Source organism: Tamandua tetradactyla, chromosome 20 (assembly GCF_023851605.1).
Source record: "Tamandua tetradactyla isolate mTamTet1 chromosome 20, mTamTet1.pri, whole genome shotgun sequence".
NCBI lineage: Eukaryota > Metazoa > Chordata > Mammalia > Pilosa > Myrmecophagidae > Tamandua > Tamandua tetradactyla.
The window spans coordinates 56,296,347-56,316,861 of record NC_135346.1 but is presented as its reverse complement, the minus strand read 5'-3'; positions in this window follow the sequence as shown (position 1 = coordinate 56,316,861).

The window sequence follows — 20,515 nt, the reverse complement described above, 5'->3', positions numbered from 1 at the left end:
TTCCTTATCATTCAGGTCACTGCTCAAAAGTCACCTTTTCAGAGAAGTTTTCTCTGATCACTAGTGTCAAAAGTAATTCCTTATTCCCTCCCAATCCCCTATCCCTTGTCACTCTATCACTTCACCCGTCTTTAATTACTGCGTTTGAGTAGTTTCTGATATTTGCCTCTTTAAATATCGTCTACCTCCCTGTCAATGGCAGGAGCACTACAACACAATCAGATAAACCAGTCAAGCAAATCTAAGCCTATTAAACGTAGTCCAGTAAGGGAGAATGTGATAATTTCTCATTCACACTACCCGGAAATGGGGAATTGAGGTGAAAGTGTTTGTAGGGTTTTAGGTACTGGCCTGGATGGTTTTAACACAGGCTTTGCAAGACATAATTTGTTGAGAGTGGGCAGAGGTTGTGACATAAAAGCCTTGGATTGTCAGTGTAGAAATAAACACCACCCAAATGAGAACAAGGAAAGTCGGCTTATCCAGAGCTTGGTGTAGCAAAGGAGTCAGCTGCCATCCGTTGCATTTGGCAAAGCAGTAGGAAAGTTTTATAGTGAGGAAAGGGAAAGCTTCAGTTATGCCCCGGCTTGGGGAAGCTGGAGGCAGGCTAACTAGAGCAGAGTATCCTATGGGGTTGGTTGAGGGAGTATATTAGACCTTCTCTGTTTGGTCCTAAATTGGAAGCAGGGGCAAAAATGAATAAATCTGTCAGCTACTGACCGTGTCCTAGTTGTTTGGTGCCGATTGTTATAGGGGTTATGGTTTGGTTTCCTGGACTGGTTGCTCCAGTGAGGGTCAGAATTCTACTTTGTACATGGTCTGGCCATTGTCTGTATATTCAGTCTCTCTGTAGGCGCATCAAGGCAGGAACCTTGAATCAACTCCTGTTGAGTAAACTATTAGTCTGGATTAGTAATCGGATTTATTCACTGTCTTATCTTCTGGTAGCAAGTATTCTTCTGGAGGAAGAAGCTAAGGGCCCTGATAGGGCCTGTCATGTAGCAGATGTTCAATAAAAGGTGTATTGGTTAAATGAATGAATGTTTCCATGTCATTTACAATCCGGTTGTGATCCTGGACAAGGCACTTCACCTCTAAGCTTTCTTTCCCTCATCTGAATACTAAAGTTAAATAAATTTATTGAGTATTTACCATTTGCCATGCACTCTCCTAAATGCCGCAGATTCCATGGTGAACAAACAAGATTCTCAATCTCTTGGGGCTGATATTCGAGAGTAGAAAAGCTGACAATAAGGAAGCTACCAAATAATTAGAGATTGGGTAAGCTCAGATTTATGCACAGTTCTTGTTCATAAGCGAGAAGCCTTTCTTGAGGATGAGTCTAGAGAAAACTACATTCCAGCGAAAATCACAACAAAGACTGTTTCCCTGAATCATATTTCATGATTGTTTTCATTACAAAAGCAATATGTACGTGTTGCAACACGTGAAATAACTTTTTTAAAGTTTAAACTTTCCTAACTGTCTTATTAACAATTGCAACTTCTGCTGCCTCAGGACTTTCTAACACCCATGCCCACTCTATTTTTCTTTATTTTCCTTACCATCCTCTGATATATGCATGCTTCAACCTATTTATTTAATTAATTCATTTATTAATTAATAAATTTTTTAAGTATATAAAGGAAAAGTTAATAAATCCACCACCAGCACCCCAAGGCATCTGGGTGGTGAGGACTCTTCCACATATTTTTCCAGCATCAAACAAATGCGTGAAGATACAGATAGGGATTTTCATCTTGTTCTGGTTTCAAAAAGTACACTCATATTTTATGCTTGATCCTGTGACTTGGGTTTGGGACCTAGCGATACATCATTAACTTTCTTAGCAGAACGGGATCTCAACTCACACTTTTCAATAGCTGCACCATAGACCAAAGGGTGCAGGCTGCCTTCTAGGTTCAACCACTTCCCACTTGGGGATGACCCGGATGTCACAGACACAGATGTAATGCCTACTCAGCAATCATAGCATTCTTAAAGCATGTCTGCCTGAAGACAGGGCAAAATAAACACTCCTCCACAGATGACCACGTTCAAGTATTGGCTGTTACCAGCAAGCTCTATCATGTCAAATAAGCCCAGAGGCTAACATCTGATCAAAATCCTTCATCAGTTAAATTCTATTTTCTTTTGACTTTGATTCTAACTTTTTAAAAAACTAGCACATAATGTAACATGCGGATAAATTCCAAAGTATGTTGGACAGATAATTTTAAAGTATTGGCAAAGTTCCTTGAGAGACTAGGATAAAATATGGAACTATCAAGCTTTCCCATCTGGGAAACCCCTGATACTCAAACCCTAGGGACTCCCAAGTTAATAGGCCAAGCCCTCGATCTTGAGGTTTACTCTTAAGAAACTTCTATCTGTAGCAGAGAAGCTAAGCCTACCTATTGTTTTGCCAAAAATTTGATTCCAGAAAATCTCTTGTGGCTTAGATGTGGCCTCTCTCTCTCTTTAAGCCCAAGTCTGCAGGCAAAATCATTACCCTATCCCTTACATGGGACATGACATGCAGGGGTGAAAGTCTCCCTGGCAACATGGGACATGACTCCCATGGATGAGTCCGGCCTTGGCACCATGGGATCAACAATGCTTCCTGACGAAAATGGGGAAAATAAATGTAACAAAATAAGATATCTGTGGCTAAGAGATTTCAAATGGAGATGCTATTCCAGAGGTTACTCTTAGGCAAGCTTCGGATACATACTGCTAACTGTCATGATATGCCAAGCCCCAACCAACAGTGTTCCCGTAAATCCTAAAGAATATCCAGGGCTCTATCTGAGACGCTATAAAAGTTTCAATCATTAAGTTTATTTTTCAGAAACCTATAATCTCCAAATGTTTCCTAGGCCAGATAAGCTGTGAAACCCAGAATTACCAGTCTCTCTAGTTGCATCCATTATTCCATAATGTCGATACCTCTTTTCAACATGAAGAAGTTAGAATGGTCATTGCCCAAATATCCATAAAGATTGGGAGAAAGTTCAAAGGAGAAGGAGTTGTTGTAACAGAGAGGATAGGATTTAACAAATGAGTATGACTATTGAATCATTACATTGATATTTCTTTTTTCTTTTAGTCTCCAGTGCCTTAGAATAGCTAGAAGGAAATATCTGCAATGGTGTAAATGTAACCCATACCATACTTTGAAGTTTGCTCTAAAACTACTTGTGAAAATGTACTTTGAAATGTATTGCTTTTTTTTGTATATATGCTATGTTTCACAATTTAAAAACTGACCAAAAAATCTAGTGCAACCATTAGAGGGTGTTCTAGTTTGCTAACTGCTGGAATGCAACACACCAGAGATGGATTGGCTTTTAATAAAAGGGGATTTATTTTGTTAGTTTTTCAGAGGAAAGGCAGCTAACTTTCAACTGAGGTTCTTGCTTACATGGGAAGGCACAGGGTGATCTCTGCTGGCCTTCTCTCCAGGCCTCTGGTTCCAACAGCTTTCCCCGGGGTGATTCCTTTCTGCATCTCCAAAGGCCTGGGCTGAGCTGCAAGTGCTGAGATGAAGTATGCTGAGCTGCTTGGGCTGTGCTATGTTGAGTCTCTCATTTAAGCACCAGCCAATTAAATCAAACATCATTCTTTGCAGCAGGCACGCCTCCTAGCCCACTGCAGATGTAATCAATGACAGATGAGCTTCACATGCCATTGGCTCATGTCCACAGCAATAGAACTAGGCACCTTCACCTGGCCAATGTGACACCTGAATCTAACTACCACAGAGGGCTATGGTTCTATTTGCACTAATGGTTATAATACAAAGCTGGCACTTCCTTTGTGAATTTTGCCATTAAAATTTTTTTTTTCAAGATTCGCCTTTTGAGTTGAATGGCGAGCCATGATAATGCATGTAAGTAAATGCAAATAAAGGGAATTTTTTGCTCCGGGTTTTTTAAAATAGGTGCTAGTGCAGACCTAATCACTGAAAAGGATTTTTGTTTGCTCATTTTAAGAAAATAGCAAACAAGTGTTCTTCTTCTTCAATGACATGCAATAATCACTTCTTGGCTAGACCCTTTTTGGAATCCTCTCGAGGGACTCTCCACTTGTTCCCAGTCTGATAGGTTTTAAAAGGTTCTGTGTTAGTTTCCTATGGCTGATGGAACAAATGACTATAAACCAAGTGCCTTACAACAAAAGAAAATTGTCCTCTTGCGGTTCTGGAGGTCAGAAGTCCAAAATCTAAGTATTGTCAGGGCCACGTTCCTTCAGAAGACTCTAGTCTTTGCTTCTGCTAGCTTCTGCTGGTTGCCAGTAATTCTTGACATTCCTTGACTTGTAGATGCATCCCTCCAATCTCTCTCTATCTTCACATGACCTTTTTGGTGTCTCCGTGTGCTGTCTCCTTTTCTTATAGGGACACCAGTCATTGGATTTCGGGAACACCTTAATCCAGTGTGACCTCATCTTAATTACATCTATGAAGACCTTATTTCCAAATAAGTTCATATTCTGAGGTTCTGGGTGGACATGGATTTTTGGAGGATCCTATTCATTCCAGTGCAGGTTTCTCGACTTCTTCAACCTTTGAGACACTCTTTGGCCCAGTGAGTGCCGGGGTGAGGAAGAGCCAACCTCAGGCCATTAAAATCATTTCAGCATCCTGTGTGAAGCCCATTCATGGCAAACAGTGCAGCGTATGCACGAAATGCCCCAATTCTAACGTCAAATAGTCCAACCTCACCCCTGACTCAGACTTTAGACGAGACATTTAACTTTTCTGAACCTTGGTGTCCTCATGAGTAAATTGTAGGGAACAGGGGCAATTCCTTGGTCATAGGCTTATAAAAGGTAACATTACCTGGAACACTTTACCTACTCAATAAATTGTAGCTGTCGTTTGAGTGAAACAGAATCTTTGACCTCCAGAGCTGTGATGGTTAATTTTCTGTGTTACCTTGACTCAGTTATGGTTTCCAGGTGTTTGGTAAAAAAACACTGGGAAGATTGTTACTGTGAGGATATTTTGTAAAAGGATTTAGATCATTAGTCAGACTATTGTGGCTACAACTGATTGCATCTACAATCAACAAAGGGAATTGCCCATAGCAATGAAGGAAGTCTTCTCATCTAATCAGTTGGAAGTTTTAAAGGGAGAACTGAGGATTTCTCCATTCAGAAATAAGAATTTCTATCTTTACCTCAGCCAGCTATCTTCTCCTGAAGAATTCATCAAAAGCATCTTTGAATTTCCAACTTGTAGCCTGCTCTAAAGAATGACTTAGCCAATCCCTGTGGTTGCATGATCCAATTCCTATAATAAACCTCTCAATATCTTCATCTACATATCTTTATTGATGTCCATATCCATATCCATACCCATATCTATTTCCATACTCTACCCATATCTATATCTATATCTTCTGTCAGTTCTGTTTCTCTGGAAAACCCTGACTAATAGAAGAGCTTGTACTCTTTAGGGAAGAGAGATGTGTAAACAATAAATACCATGGAGTAATGAGGACTAAACTACATGAGGGAAAAAGTCCCATAGGCACTAAGCAGAGGTGCACGGAGAGATGCTATTTCAGCTACATTGTGAACCACAGGCAAGAACGTGTGGGATGGGGAAGGCCTGGCATTCCTGACAGTAGGAAATGCTTATGTGAAAATGTGGAAGTGTGAAGGAATAGGGCAAGGTAGGAAATGATGTTACTGAGCCAGAGGGCATGATGAAAGATGGTGACAGGCAAAACTCTGCTTCCACAAAACACCTGGGTTTGACTTCTCCTATCCCATCATCCATGGTAAAGCTGTCCAACCTCCCAGCCACATTGACCACTGTGGCTGACTAGTGGCCCTGGATCCACAGAGAAACTCTTAAGGTAACTTGAACTCCCAGTCAAAATTGTAAGCCCATCCCCAAGAGAGAGAGGGCACTGGGCCTGCCTGCCTCTCAAACATTTGCTGAATTGCTAAAACCCTTCTGAGGCTGAAGCAAACCTGTTTCCATTTATAAATCTTAAAAGGGAATAAGGCCTTTTCGCACTGAGGCCCAGGGTGAAACATAAATGTGACTTACACACCATAAACTTTTGTGAGTTTTATTCACCTCAGTGATCTGATATTTAACAGGTTTTTGGGGGTAGGGGTTGAGAGGTAGAGTGACTTGCAGCTTTTCTGGGCAGCCCAGCACTGGGGTTATGAGGACAGGAAAGCAAAAAAGACAAAAGCAAAGTGTTTCCCAGTCTTCCGATTTCTGGTCATCACTCCCTCAATATCAGAGGCTTCTACCGTTGTGGCTTGGAGGTCTCGCGTGAGATTGCGCTCAGGTGTTTCCAGGATAACAGTTTCCTGAAGACAGCTGGAGGATTCTAATGAACATTCTATCATGTAGCCATTGGCAGGAGGACTCAGCTCCTCTCCATAAAGGTCACTCTGTAGAGTTGCTTGAACAAACTCAGGGCAAGGTACCATCTTGAAGAGAAAAAGTTATCACATAAAATGTGAAAGAACAAAGTGGGTGGGAGAGTTATTGATGCTGATACACACTCAATTTGGATGTTTCAGTGTAGGGGGTATGGGGGTTTCCTTGAGAAAAGAGACTTGAGATCTTGATTGCAGCCCTTGGCCTGCTCCTGGCACACAGAACAGGGTCAGAACTGGACCCTCTCTGCTCCTTGGAGACCCAGTATACCAGCCTTCACCACCCCTTCCCTAGATCCACGGCCTATGAAAGTCCAAATTCTGCCCTCAGTTTCAGGACATCCTCTGCCTCCGCCAGCTCCTAGGTCCTCACAGCTGCCCTTGGCCAATCTTCTGCAGCACTGAAGGACCCACTTCTCTGGGATTTATGAACACTCTTCTGTATACAAGCCCTCCTGAGTTAGACAGCCTCCCACCAGGTTTTGGCTCCTTCTTCTTCTTGTCCCCATTCATCCTTCTTCCTCTCTGTTTCTCCTGAATCACCAAGAAAGCTCCAAATATCCTTCCTCTGATAAGTAGAGCATTTTGGTTCTTCCTGGTATCTGGCCTCAATCTCAGTTTTCCTCAGATTTATCAAGAACGTATATCTGGACCAATTCCAAGTAAAGAGATTGAATCAGTCATCAAAAACCTCCCAACAAAGAAAAGCCCAGGATAGGTGGCTTCTGGTGTGAATTTTACCAATCATTTCAAGAAGAATATCAATCCTGCTCAAATTCTTCCAAAAAGCTGAAGAAGAGGGAACCTACCTAACTCATTCCAGGAGGCCAGCTTCACCCTCTGTGGTAATTTGAATCTATTATGTACCCCAGAAAAGACCATGTTCTTTTAATCCATTCCCGTGGGTATAGACCTATGGTAGGTGGGACTTTTGATTAGGTTATTTTAATGGAGATGTCACCTGCCTCATTCAGGGTGGGTCTTGATCTTCTTGCTAGAGACTTTTATAAGAGGATAAAGAATACAGATGTGGAGCCCAGATTGCTCAGAGAAGTCCCAGAGAAGCTGAGAGATGAAATTAAGAGAAGCTTACAGAGAAAAGCCCTGGAGAAGTTAAGAGAGGACCCACAGAAAACAGAGAGTAAGCTACTGAAGCCAGAAGCTGAAAACAATGAAACCCAGAAGAGAAGGACCAGCAGACACCAGCCATGTGCTTTCCCATGTGACAGAGGTGTCTCAGATGCCAGCAGCCTATCTTCATAATCCAGGAATCATCCTGTTGATGCCTTGAGTTGCAACATTTTCATGGCCTGAGAACTGTAAATTGTAAGTCAATAAATCTTCATTGTAAAAGCCAACTCACTTTTGGTTTAATGCATTTCATCAGCTTTAGCAAACCAAAACACCCTCCTACAAAAGCCAGATAAAGATACTACAAGAAAAGAAAATTGTACACCAATTTCTCTTAAGAACATAGATACAAACATTCTCAACAAAATACTTGCAAATAGAATCCAAAAGCATATCAAAAGAAGTATATGCCATGATCGAGCAGGTTTCATTTCAGGTATGCAAGAGTGGTTCAACATTATGTTGAGTGGAATAAGTCAGACACAAAAGGACAAACTTGTTTGGTCTCAATAATATGAACTAATTATAATATGTAAACTTATAGACATGGAATCTAGAATATAGGTTACCAGGAAATAGAATGAGCCTAGAGAATCAGGAGCAGTTGCTTAAGACATGCAGAATTTTTGACTAAATTGAATTTAAATGGGTGGAAAGGGATAGAGGTAATGGTGGCATGTTATCATAAGTCTAATTAATGGTCCTGGACTGTGCATGAGCATGGTTGACAGGGGAAGCTTGGAGCCATATGTCACCAGAACAAAGGCCAGAAGTTAAGATATGGACTATGCACCTCAGTAAACCTTGTAGTGATGATGGCTATGATTAAGAGAACAAATAGAATTTTGCTTCCACAAACTAGAATAAACGTCCAAAACTGCTTAAAGGAGTTAATAATTAAATGGTATAGAGGGGGAAATGCACCTATTACAAACCATGGACTATAGTCAACAGTACTATCTTAATGATCTTTCATCAACAGTAACAAGTGCACCACACCAGTGTGAGGGGTCAATGATAGGGGGTTATGAGGGACATGAGATGCTTTGGGTTTCCTCTTTTTTTGCTCTTGAAGTAATGAAAATGTTCAAAAATTAATTGTAGTCGGGAATGCACACTATGCAATGATACTGTGAGCCACTGCTCACTTTGGATCGATTGTGTAATGTGTGAATGTATCTCCATAAAAGTGCATTAGAAGAAAAAAAAAGCTTACAACCACCCAATTCATTTTTCATTTCTTTTTTCAGCTTTTAACGAATACTGAACTTCATAATAAAAAAGTATTAAAACTATTAAAAATAAAACCCAATTAAAAATGAAGAAAAGACTTGAATAGACATTTCTGCAAAGAGGAAATACAAATGGCTAAAGAACACATGAACAGCAATTAGGGAAATGCACGTCAAAGCCGAAATGAGATATCATTGCATACCCACTAGAATGGCTGATATTAAAAAGAAAAACAGAAAACTGTAAGTGTTGGAGAGGATGTGGAGAAATAGGAACTCTTATTTATTGCTAGTGGGAATCTAAAATGGTTCCACACTGTGGAAGACAGTTTGGCAGTTCCTCAGGAAGCAAAGTATAGAATTATATGCTCTGGCAATCCTGCAATTAGGTATATACCCACAAAACTTGAAAGCAGATATCTGAAGAGATATTTGCATGCTGTGGTTCATAGCATCATTATTCATAGCTGTCAAAAGATGGAAGCAACCCTTGTATCCATCAACTGATGCATGGATAAACAAAATGTGGTATATACATATGATGGAATAATATTCTACCATAAAAATGAATGAAGTCCTGATGTATGCAACACATGGATCAGCCTTAAGGACATTATGTTGAGTGAAATAAACCAGACACAAAAGGACAAACATTGTGTGATCTCATTAATATGAACTAATGATACTGTGTAAACTCATAAAGATGGAGTCTGGAATATAGGTTACCAGGGGATAGTTTGGGGTTAGAGAATAAGGAGTTGATGCTTAACTTGTACAAAATTTCTATTTAAGCTGATGGCAAAGGTTTTGGCAATGGATGGTGGTTACGGTAGCACATTATTGTGAGTGTGATCACCAGCACTGGAAATTATACATTCCACCTCTTTTATACAGTGGTTAAAATATCCATCATCAAGAGGAAACTTCTGGCGGGCCACGGTGGCTCAGCAGGCAGGAATGCTTGCCTGCGATGCCAGAGGACCCGGGTTCGATTCCCGGTGCCTTCCCATGTAAAAAAAAAAAAAGAAACTTCATGGTGAATACATCACTAGAATAAAACTTAAAGGATAGAACATGGGACTATATAACACAGTGACCCCTATTGTAGACAATGCACTGTGGTTAATAGTACAAGAATGTTCTTTCATGACTTATAACAAATACATGATATTGATACAAGGTGATAGTAATAGGTTGGTAGATGGGGCGAAATGTACCTAAAGTAAATAATGGACTAGAGCTAGAATCATTTTAATAATATTTCATCTATAACAAAAATAACTACTTTCAGAAGTAGAATTATCTTTTAAAATGTGCTCTCATTAAATGTAACAAATGTTACACACCAAGGCAAAGTGTCGGTGGTGGGGTGGTGTGTGGGAATCCTATATTTAATGCATGGTTGTTTCAAAAACTCACAACTTCTCTAATAAAATAAACCACGAAACAATTAAAAAAAGATCCCATGATACTGTGTCAAACTTTAGGGACACCCAAATCAATAGGCCATGCCCTTGATCTTGAGGCTTACTCTTGTGAAGCTTATGTAGGTAGCAGAGAAGCTTAGCTTACTTGTAGGTATGCCTCAGAGTTACTTCTGGAGGACCTCTGTTGTTGCTCAGATGTGGCCTCAGTCTCTCTAAGCCCAATTCTACAAATGAAATCATTGCCTTCCCTCCTACATGGGACACGACATCCACAGGTGAAAGTCTCCCTGGCGACGTGGGAGATGACTCCCAGGGATGAATCTGGCCCAGGCACTGTGGCATCAACAATTCCACCCTGACCAAAATGGGAGAAAGAAGTGTAATTAATAAAGTATCAGTGGCAGAGAAAATTCAAATAGAGTCAAGAGGCTACTCTGCAGGTCACCTTTACACAAAGCTTCAGGTAGACCTTGCTACGTATCATAACCTGCCAACCCCCAACCAGGACCATTCCAGCCAATCCTAAAGAACACCTAGAGCAATATATAAGATTCCACAAGGGTCCCATGCACTAGAGTAACTTTCAGAAACCTACAACCTCCAGATGGGTCTCTGGACCAGATGAGTCCTGAAATCTAAAGGGCCCAGCCTCTCCAGAACATCAGATAGTTCCATCTCCCTACCCCATATTAGTGACAGACTCTTCCAAAATGGAAAAGTTAGACTGGCCACAGCCCAAACACCTTTAAAGAGAGAGACAGGAAGATCAATGATGGTAGAGTTATACAGTGAAGATAGAATTTAACAAATTAATATGATTGCTAAATCATTAAATTGATATCTTTTATCTCCAGTATCTTAGAGCAGCTAGAAGTAAAAACCTAAAATTGTGGAATTTAACCCATGTCAAACTCTGAAATACGTTCTACAACTAATTGGGGTACTGTGCTTTGAAATTTATAACATTTTTGTATATATGTTATTTTTTACAAAAAAGAAAGAAAAAATGTCGATTGTGATGATAAAAAAAATATTTATATCTCCTAGCCTCCTATATTCTGGAACAGCTAGAAGGAAAACTCTGAGAGGATCATATGTAGCCCATGACAAACTCTGGGATCTGTCCTGTAACTACTTGCTGAAGAGTGCTTTGAAAACTATTGCTTTTTTATTTCTTTGCTTTGCATATATGCTATACTACACAATTAAAAAATTAAATTAAAAAAGAAAAGCCTGAGTGCCCACTTGGACATTGCCTCCTATGTGAAACGAGCTCCCTAGGAACCTGAGGGCCTGTACCATCATTGCCATTTCTTTTTTTTTTTTTTTTTTTTTTTAAAGGAAAGACAGAGAGAAGGAAGGAAGGATAGAAGGAAGGAAGGAAGGAAGAAAGGGAAACATTTCCAAACATTTTCTTGCTTTATTGTATTTTGTTTTTCCGTTTTTGTTACATGGGCTGGGGCCGGGAATCGAACCGAGGTCCTCCGGCATAGCAGGCAAGCACTTTGCCCGCTGAGCCACCGCGGCCCACCAATTGCCATTTCTTTTGACTGCTTTGTGTTGTCACCCGGCCAAGCAATGCAGGACTGCACGAATTCAGAGAGTGATCGATGTTGGCTAACCATTCCAATCACCCAGCATGTTTGACAAAGCTGTAGAATGAGAAGTTTATGATTGATGGAAAGATCTTGATGAATAACACCCCAAAAGAGAATAAATTTGAATTGCCAAAGATTTATAAGCAGCTGAGGAAAACAGATGAAATCCTCAACTATTTTTTACAAAAATGATCTTTCTGGTCATACTGTGGAAGTCAAATGTGATTTGAAGGATATCATAGCAATGGTAAACCAACATTAGTCTTTGACTTTAACTTAACATTTTGCACTCAGCTGCAGCAAGAATCCATATTTTGTTAAAGATAAGATAAAATAATATCCATTATGCCTTTTTCATTTTGTTTTGCAAAATATGGTCCCACCATGCATTTTATTTCACTCTCTATGCTATGAAAGTCTAGTTCTCTCTTTTAAAGCAGCTACTCAAATTGGCCTTTCTCTGCTGCAACGTGGCCTAAAAAAATGAGAATCCTTTTCCCTCTATCCTGGTTTCTGGCTTGCCATCCCGCCACCTGGAGTGCTTTCCCCACAGAGATCCATGTATCCTGTTACCTCACTTCCTTGGGTCTTTGTCAAATGTCTTCTCCTAAAAGCCTTCTGCAAACACACACACACATTCACACACAAAAACCATCTGTACACACACCCACATACACAAACCTATTTACCTACACACACATACCAAATCTATTCATCTATACACATACCTACATATACAAACCTATTCACCCCCCCACACACACACTCACACACACAAGCCCTACACACAAACAAATCTTTTCAACTACACACACATATGTACACACACAAAAACCCATTCAACTATACACACACATGTACCATCACCTATGCCTACATACACTCACCTACATACACACACACACACACACACACACACACAACCCTCACACACATATACCTATCCCTCTCTACTCTGCTTTATTTTTCTCCATAACATTTACCACCATCTGGCAGGTTAAATATATTTTTCAATTATTTATTTATTATCTCCATAAGAAAAGGAACTCTCTCCATTTTGTTCACTGCTTTGTCTCTAGTAACCGGCATGTAAGAATCCCTCAATATTTGTGGGGTTGATGGATGGATGGTAGGTGGATGTGTGGATGGGTGGATGGATAGATAGTGAGTGAATGGGTGGGTGGTGGGTGGACTAATGGACAGGTAAGTGAGTGGATGGATGGAGGGAGCGATGGATGGATGTTCGGATGGACAGATGGATCTTAGCACTTAAAGCATTTAATTGTAATATTCTACTGAATTCCCTATTTTCCCTCTGGACTGACAATGCCCTGAGGAAAGAATCTTCTTTGTCCTTTCATTCCACAGCTTGTCAGGATACTGAGGACTGAGTGTCTTTTCAAAGCCCCAATCCGAGGCCCTTAAGTTCAGCAGAGGGGTGCTGGGCTCAGGCTGGCGTTTGGCCATGAGGGTCTTGTTGTTGTAAAAGTGGAACAGGAACACAAAGCACTTGAAATTCCAAAATAAGTGATCCAACCTGAAGGTCAGAGGATGTGGGCATAAATAAGAGGCAGAGGCTGTGGGGGGGCGGGGAGGGCAGGGGAGCACAGTGACGTGATAACTATCTGTCTAAAGTACAAAGTCATGCAATGTTGGAGCTGCTTCCTCCAGATTTATTAAAAATGCCAGGCTACCAGCCTGCATGGGCACAACCCATGGAAAGTGGCGTGCTGTGTGTGAACAGTATGGGTCTCACGCCAGGCTCTAAATCAGTTCAAGATGTGTGGGGAGCAGTTGATGGGCAGTAAGTGGCAGCCAAGGAGGAAAAATTCAAAGCTCTGTGCATCTATCCCACATCCTGTCCTTCTGGCTAATGTTTATCAACAGGATGTTAGGATATGGAGCCAGGCAGGCTGGAACTGGGTATGCTTATTTCATCTACAAGCGTTAAATGCATGACGAGTCCACTTATTTCATCTACATGCATCAATTTTTCTGATCCCATCCCTTCATGCACCATAAAGAGCCCTGGCCCTCCCTCTGAGCAGTGACACTACCCTCTACTGAGCCTGGAGGACCACTTGCTGTAATCTTGACCTAGAAAGAGATTCTCCCCCAGGTGCCATTTCGTCCCTGTTTTACAGCTGAGGACGCCAAGGCTCAGAACATTGAAAAGTCTTGCCAAGGGCCACATGTCAGTAAATGATGATGTCAAGACTCTAACCAGGTGGGATGAACCCATATTGAGTGTGACCTCTTTAAATGCAGAAATGGAAGTAGAAAATAGCCATGCATGGTTTTAGTAATGTCCTGGAAAAAGAATATCTTGGCTTCCTTCAACATAGGAGAGAGTGTGGAGTACTGGTGAAACCAGAGGCTGTGGACACCATGTCCACAGGAGAATTCCCATCCTGTCCCTCACTCATGGTGACCACAGGACTTAACCTCTCCACGACTTGCATTTCTTCTGCTGTACCATGAGGCTAATCACAAAGCCAACCTCTCTAGTTCTTATGAAGATGAAATAACAATGCCTGGCACAGAATAAGCACATCAATAAGTATTTGCTATGATTATTACAAGTGTATGCTAGTTATTACTTTGTTCTCAGGGCTCAGAACAGATGTAAGGAAATGTAATTAGGAAAGAGAGTATAAAATGTCAGGGAGCCCAGCTTGTAAGTCCCCAGGGTCTTGGGAGGGTCACCCCCTCTGCCTGTCCTTCAGCTTTTTAATATGGTGTTTACGTTTCTAGCCAGTCACTTCCTCCTGGGTGTGTGGCAGCACTGTGCCCCTGTCCTAGGACCCAGCAAACTGCATTGTCACCCACACAAGGAATGATGACAGCAACTGGATGCTAACTCCCTGCCAGCTCTGGGTCAGGCACGTTTTCGGAACCATCTTGTCTAACTTCCCCATGAGCTAGAGCTATTATCAGCCTCATTTTAAGAGGTGGAATCAAAGACCCAGAGACACTAAATGACTTGCTTAAACTCAGTCTCTCAAATTCTGCTGGAATTTGGGCCTAAATCCATATATGAGCCATGACTAGGCAAGTGGGTGCTTAATCAGTGAATTGAAAGATGGAAAGAAGGGAGAGAGGGATGGTCAGAGAAAGGAAGGAAGATTAGGAGAGGAAGACCACTTGGGCATAAAGACAGCACCAGAAATAGATTATAAAGAATCAGTGACTCACATCCTATTTTGAAAAAAATATTTGAATCTGTGTTTGTGTGTGTGCAGTTTTCACTTAATCACCAAGTTTTCCCTCTATCATGTCATAGTCTGGGGACATCTCTCTAGGGACTAAATACAAATGCCAAAGAGAGTCGTCACACGTTCTGCCTGATTCATCTCACTGTGCCCCATTCTTCTGTCCTTCGCAGGCTGGACTGGCTCCTCAACACTGTTTGCTGGTTGAACAACAGATCAACTACAGTTATGGCCCCTGGACCCAGCTCACACCCAGAACGGTGAGTCTTTGGGAACATACATACACACTGACTTAGTCTGAGCTGCTATCACGAGTACCACTGACTGGTTTGGGCTTTGACAACAAGAATTTATTGGCCCCTGGTGTGGAGGCTGGAAGTGGTCCAAAACCAAGCTGTCCAACAGGCTGGCTTTCTCGTCGAAGACTATAGCATGCTAGCGTTGGCTGTTGCAATCCTTGGCGATCCTTGACTTTCATCTCTGCCTCCTGTCACAGGAAGATGTCCTCTCCTTTCTCACTTCGGTCATCTCTGGGTTCTCTTTAGAAGGCCGCAGGTCCCAGAGTCAGATTCACCCTCATTCAGTTGAGCCACCTCTTAACTAAGAATAATACCTTCCAGGGGTCCTATTTACAATGAGTTTGCATCCACAGGGGTGGTGGTTTAAGATTAACAGGTTTTTTCTGGGAGTAAAGAACTCAATCTACCCACATACATACATACCTTTTTATAAAACAATTCATTTAAATAATGAAAAAAACTCAGTGGTCTTTCAAGTGAAGAAGGAGCAAGAATCTCGAATTCCCATCCCACAGTCCACGGCATTGCTGGGCAACCAGGTTAACCATGGGGACCATGGTTGGATTTGGGGACAGATTTACCCCATTCATTTCTCCCCTATTCCTCCACATTCCCCAGTAAGGGAACCGTGACCTTAACCAACCTGTGTCCTTCCTCTCCCTTTGAAGACAGGTAATCACAACACTGCAGTCCACAGAGGATTATCAAATTCCCTATTTGATGGGATCCTTGACCAGTCCTGGGAGGGAAAAACAGGATGCCCATTTTTCAGGTGGGGCATTGGAGACTCTGATACAGAAAGTCTGGCCCACGGGAGTCCCCCCTGGAGGAGCCTAGGCTGGACCCCAGCGTCTGATTCAGCCTTGGCTAGCACACAGCCTTGCCCCTCCCATGGAGTGTAAACCCCAGCTCATCCAACAATGGAGGCATGAAATACGCTATCAGGGGGACTGGATCCCTTTGCACACTATCATATCTAGCCATTTCCTGGCAACTAGACCTTCACGGTAGGGCTCTGGTTGAGGCAGACTGTTGGAGACCTGCATGACTCTGCCCACAGAAGCTCTCACCCACCTGGGCTCTGTCTGACCACCTCCCCCCCCGCCCCAGAGCCACTCAGCAGGTACAGCTGGGGGTTAATCTGCTCTCCCCAACCTCTGTTTCCTTCCTTCCATGCCCCGACTGTAAACCTCTGTAAATGCATGAAATAAAGTGCACGGAATTATAAAGAAAATCAATTAAAACAGTTTTCACAAATATTTCTAGCTTTTACAATAAACGAATATATGTGCTTCTTTGTTAAAATATTAAATAACAAGATCTAGGGGCAAATTCAAAATCTAACATAATTTAAAACACTGAAGAGCACAAATGATATTTCAAGCTAGCTGCAAGTCTCATGTGATGGGAAAATATCTGTGATACTATTGGTAACCAAGTTATCAAAGTTATTAGGGTGTGGCTGTTTTAGTTTGCTAAGGCTGCCAGAATGCAATGTAGCAGAAATGAGTTGGCTTTTATAAAGGGGGTTTATTAAATTACAAGTTTACAGTTCTAAGGCCATAAAAATGTCCAAACTAAGGCATCCAGAGAAAGACACCTTGACTCAAGAAAGGCCAGTCAGAGAAGGTACATGGCTGGCATCTGCTGGTCCTTTGGCTTTTTGTTTCAAAGAGATTCCCTGGAGGCATTTTCTTTCTACATCTCCAAACATCTCTATCTGTGTCAGCTCTGAGCTTTTTCCAAAACGATTCCCTCTTAAAGGACTCTAGTAAGCAGATTAAGGGCCATCTTGAATGGGCAGATACCCATCTCCATGGAAACAACGTAATCAAAAGGTCCCACCCACAATTGGGCAGGTCATATCTCCATGGAAACAATCTAACCAAAGCTTCCACCCTAAACAACAGATCTGCACCCTCAAGTGCTGATTAGGATTGAAAGAACATGTCTTTTCTGGGGTACACAACAGCCTCAAACCAGCACAGAGACCTGCATTCACAGGAGAAGGAAATACCAAATTTCAGTTGGAGGCTATTAAAAGTCAAGTTTTTACTTTTCCCCATTTAAGTTCATGAACTCTTGGGGCATTTGTAGATCCCAGGTTAAAAAGTACACCCCCCCCCCACAGTAATAGTTTAATATTCTCTCATCAAAAGTAATAAATGTACCACACCAATATTATGGGTCAGTACTGGGGTGTAGGGATAAGGTATGGGAGGATTTAGGTTTCCTTTTTTATTTTTATTTATTTTCTGAAGTAATGAACATGTTCTAAAATTGATCACAGGGATATATGCACAACTATATATATGCACATTGTGAGCCAGTGATTGGATGGTTTGTATGGTGTGTGAATATATCTCAATAAAATTACATTTAAGAAAAAAATATCCCCACACACCTACTTTTCACTGTACAAAAATTTAATACTCTGCTGAGAGGCAGGAAAGAATAGTGGTTAGGGATGGTGCAACAGCGGCTCAGTGGCAGAATTCTTGCCTGACAATCGAACCAGGGTTCGATTCCCAGAGCTTGCCCATGCCAAAAAAAGAAAGAAGAAGAAGAAGAGTGGTTAGAAGTCCCAGTTCTAAAGACAGATGCCATTATACCCAAATCCCTGCTCTAGCCCTTACTCAGTAGCTGTAAGACCCAGGATAGTTTCCTCTCTGTAACTAAAAACCTTATCCACAAAATAGGTTATAATAATAATTCCTACCTCATATGATTGTTGCTTAGCTCAGAGCCTGCATCCAGTGAGTGTTCAACTAAATATTTTTAATTTATATTGATTTTTTTTTCATTTGCTCTTTCAAAAAAGCCCTACTGTAAGGTATTATCTTCCTTCTACCATCTGAAGAAATTTCCAGGCTCAGAAAGGGGAAGCATTGCCTGCCCAACATCACACTGACTTCAGAGAAGAGCTTCTCTAATCATGATACAGCTAGAGGAAAATTCCAGAAAGGTTAATCTGAAAGAAATACAAATCTGGACGGTGAAGAGATACCAAGGCAAAAGGCAACACTATCCAACTGTTTGCTGACTGGCTGATTTGGTCTCCAAATTAAAAACCCCTTCCTTTTCCTTTGTAGGCAAAATTGCATCAGACCAAATGCATGTCTTGTTCAGTCACTGTAAGCTAAGCCTGCTTCCTCTATTCTCCAAGGCAGTGCCCTGCAAACTGAAATGCACATGTGGTTTCACCTGCTGACATCCATTCCCTTTGGAAAAATCACTTATCCTCCCTCTGAAGCCAAAAGGTACACATGGGGGGACTCCCAACCCCCACAGTAACCCAGACCAGCCATAGTTCTATGATTTGTCACAAGACCCACACCAGAAGACTTCAGTTCAAACATTAAGAAAAAGCCCCCTTCATTCCCTGAGAGTTGCTAAGCAGGTAGGATGGAAGCCTGGAGTCACTGTCAGCTGTCTTTATCACTATATGGGAAAAGCCTGCCTGATAATAGCAGACAAAGCAAAGGGGGTCAGGGCTGAGAACTAAAGAGATAACCTTGTGATGTCAGGACCTGAGGGTCTGGAACAAGCCATGCCTGAAGGCAGCACTCCACCCTCAACTTTTCGTTTTTGAGTAATACACTTTCTTTTCTGTTTAAACTAACATAAGTTGGGTTTCTGCTACTTGCAAACAAAAACGTCTTAACTAATAAACTTCCCTCCTCATTTTCTTACCTCTAACCTGTCTAGCTCAGCTCAGCAGGGTCAACTGTACCCCTAACCTTTGTGGGTGTGAGTCTGCTGGATGTCTGGCCCATTTTCCTAATGGAAGAAGAATGTCTCAAACCCCTCACCACTTGACCTCTACCACCACTACCCAGTGGAGCCTTTCAAAGACTCAGGATCCAGAGAAGTCCCTGAGGCTGTGTCGCTGATTCTGGAATTTAGTTCTGGCTCTTTGCCTTGATCCCTTGGCAGCAGGATGTGCACCCCAATTCTACTCCCAAGTTTGCAGTTCCTGATACCAAGACTTCCCGTCTATTAACACTACGTTCAAGGGGTCCATGGTTGGTTCAGTGATTGAATGTTCATCTTCCATGCAGGAGTATTGGGTTAGATTCCAAGCCTTTGCAGATATCCCCCAAAGAAAAAAAAATACTGTATCCAGGTACATATTACAGACCACTCCCCATATCCAAAAGTATATCAACAACATACCAGAATCTTTCAGCTTAGTCACGGTCTGACTCGTCAAGTTTTTGACACCAATTCTATATCTGGCAAGGAAAGCGCTCGCAAACTCAGACTTGGGTTGGACTATTAAACCAAAAATAAATCCCTTATGGAGATCATTTAAACCTAAGATCATTACAACCCCCAGCTATAAGAAGAAGGGGGGGCTAAGACTTTCTAATTCCCTGACAGTTAAAACAGTCATTAAAATCCAGCCTGCTTCTCTAAGCTTTGATTTTAAAGTCCTGTTGGGAAAACTCATGAGGAGTAAGTGGGTTTGGGCAGGACTGGAGGAATTCAGCTCACCCCCGGCAGCAGTGCAAGGAAAGAAACCAAGTTTTCTCCTATTCTCAGCTTCATTTTTGCAGCCTGCAGGGTACCACAACCTCTAAAAGGGAACTGACTGGCTGTTCCTGAAACTTCCACTGCAGTGGGTGTTACTCTGGCCCCAGCCAGCCTGGTGTGGCTCAGAACAGCCTTGCTGAAGGCAGTTTCTCCTTCCCGGTGCCCAGAGAAAGGGACAACAATCAGAGGCCAGCAGCTCCAGAGTAGAACCAAATGTGCGGCTCTCTGGGCAGTGAATGTCACCCTCAGTACTGTCTCGGAGGGGGCCACCAGACAAGGAGGGAGCCAGCCCCCTGGGGGAAATTCGCTGACTGGAAGTTCAGATGGGTCTAAGTGACAATAACTAATATCTGCTGAGTGCTGACCCTGGGCCAGGCACTGCTCCAAGACTTAACCTCACAATCACCTTATGGAGAGGATACTGATAGTAACTTCACCCTACACATAAGGAAACCCAGGCTCAAAAAGGTTGAGGTCCTGATGATGACAATGCAACATTGTAAACATAATTAACAGCCTGAAATACACATTTGGATGTGGTTAAAGGGGAAATCTGGGGTTGTGCATATGTTAATAGAATACAGTTTTTCAAAAATTCCATAAGATGGTATATAACACAAACAGTGAACCCAAACGTGAATCAAGGACGATAGCTAATAGGTATGGTTATAA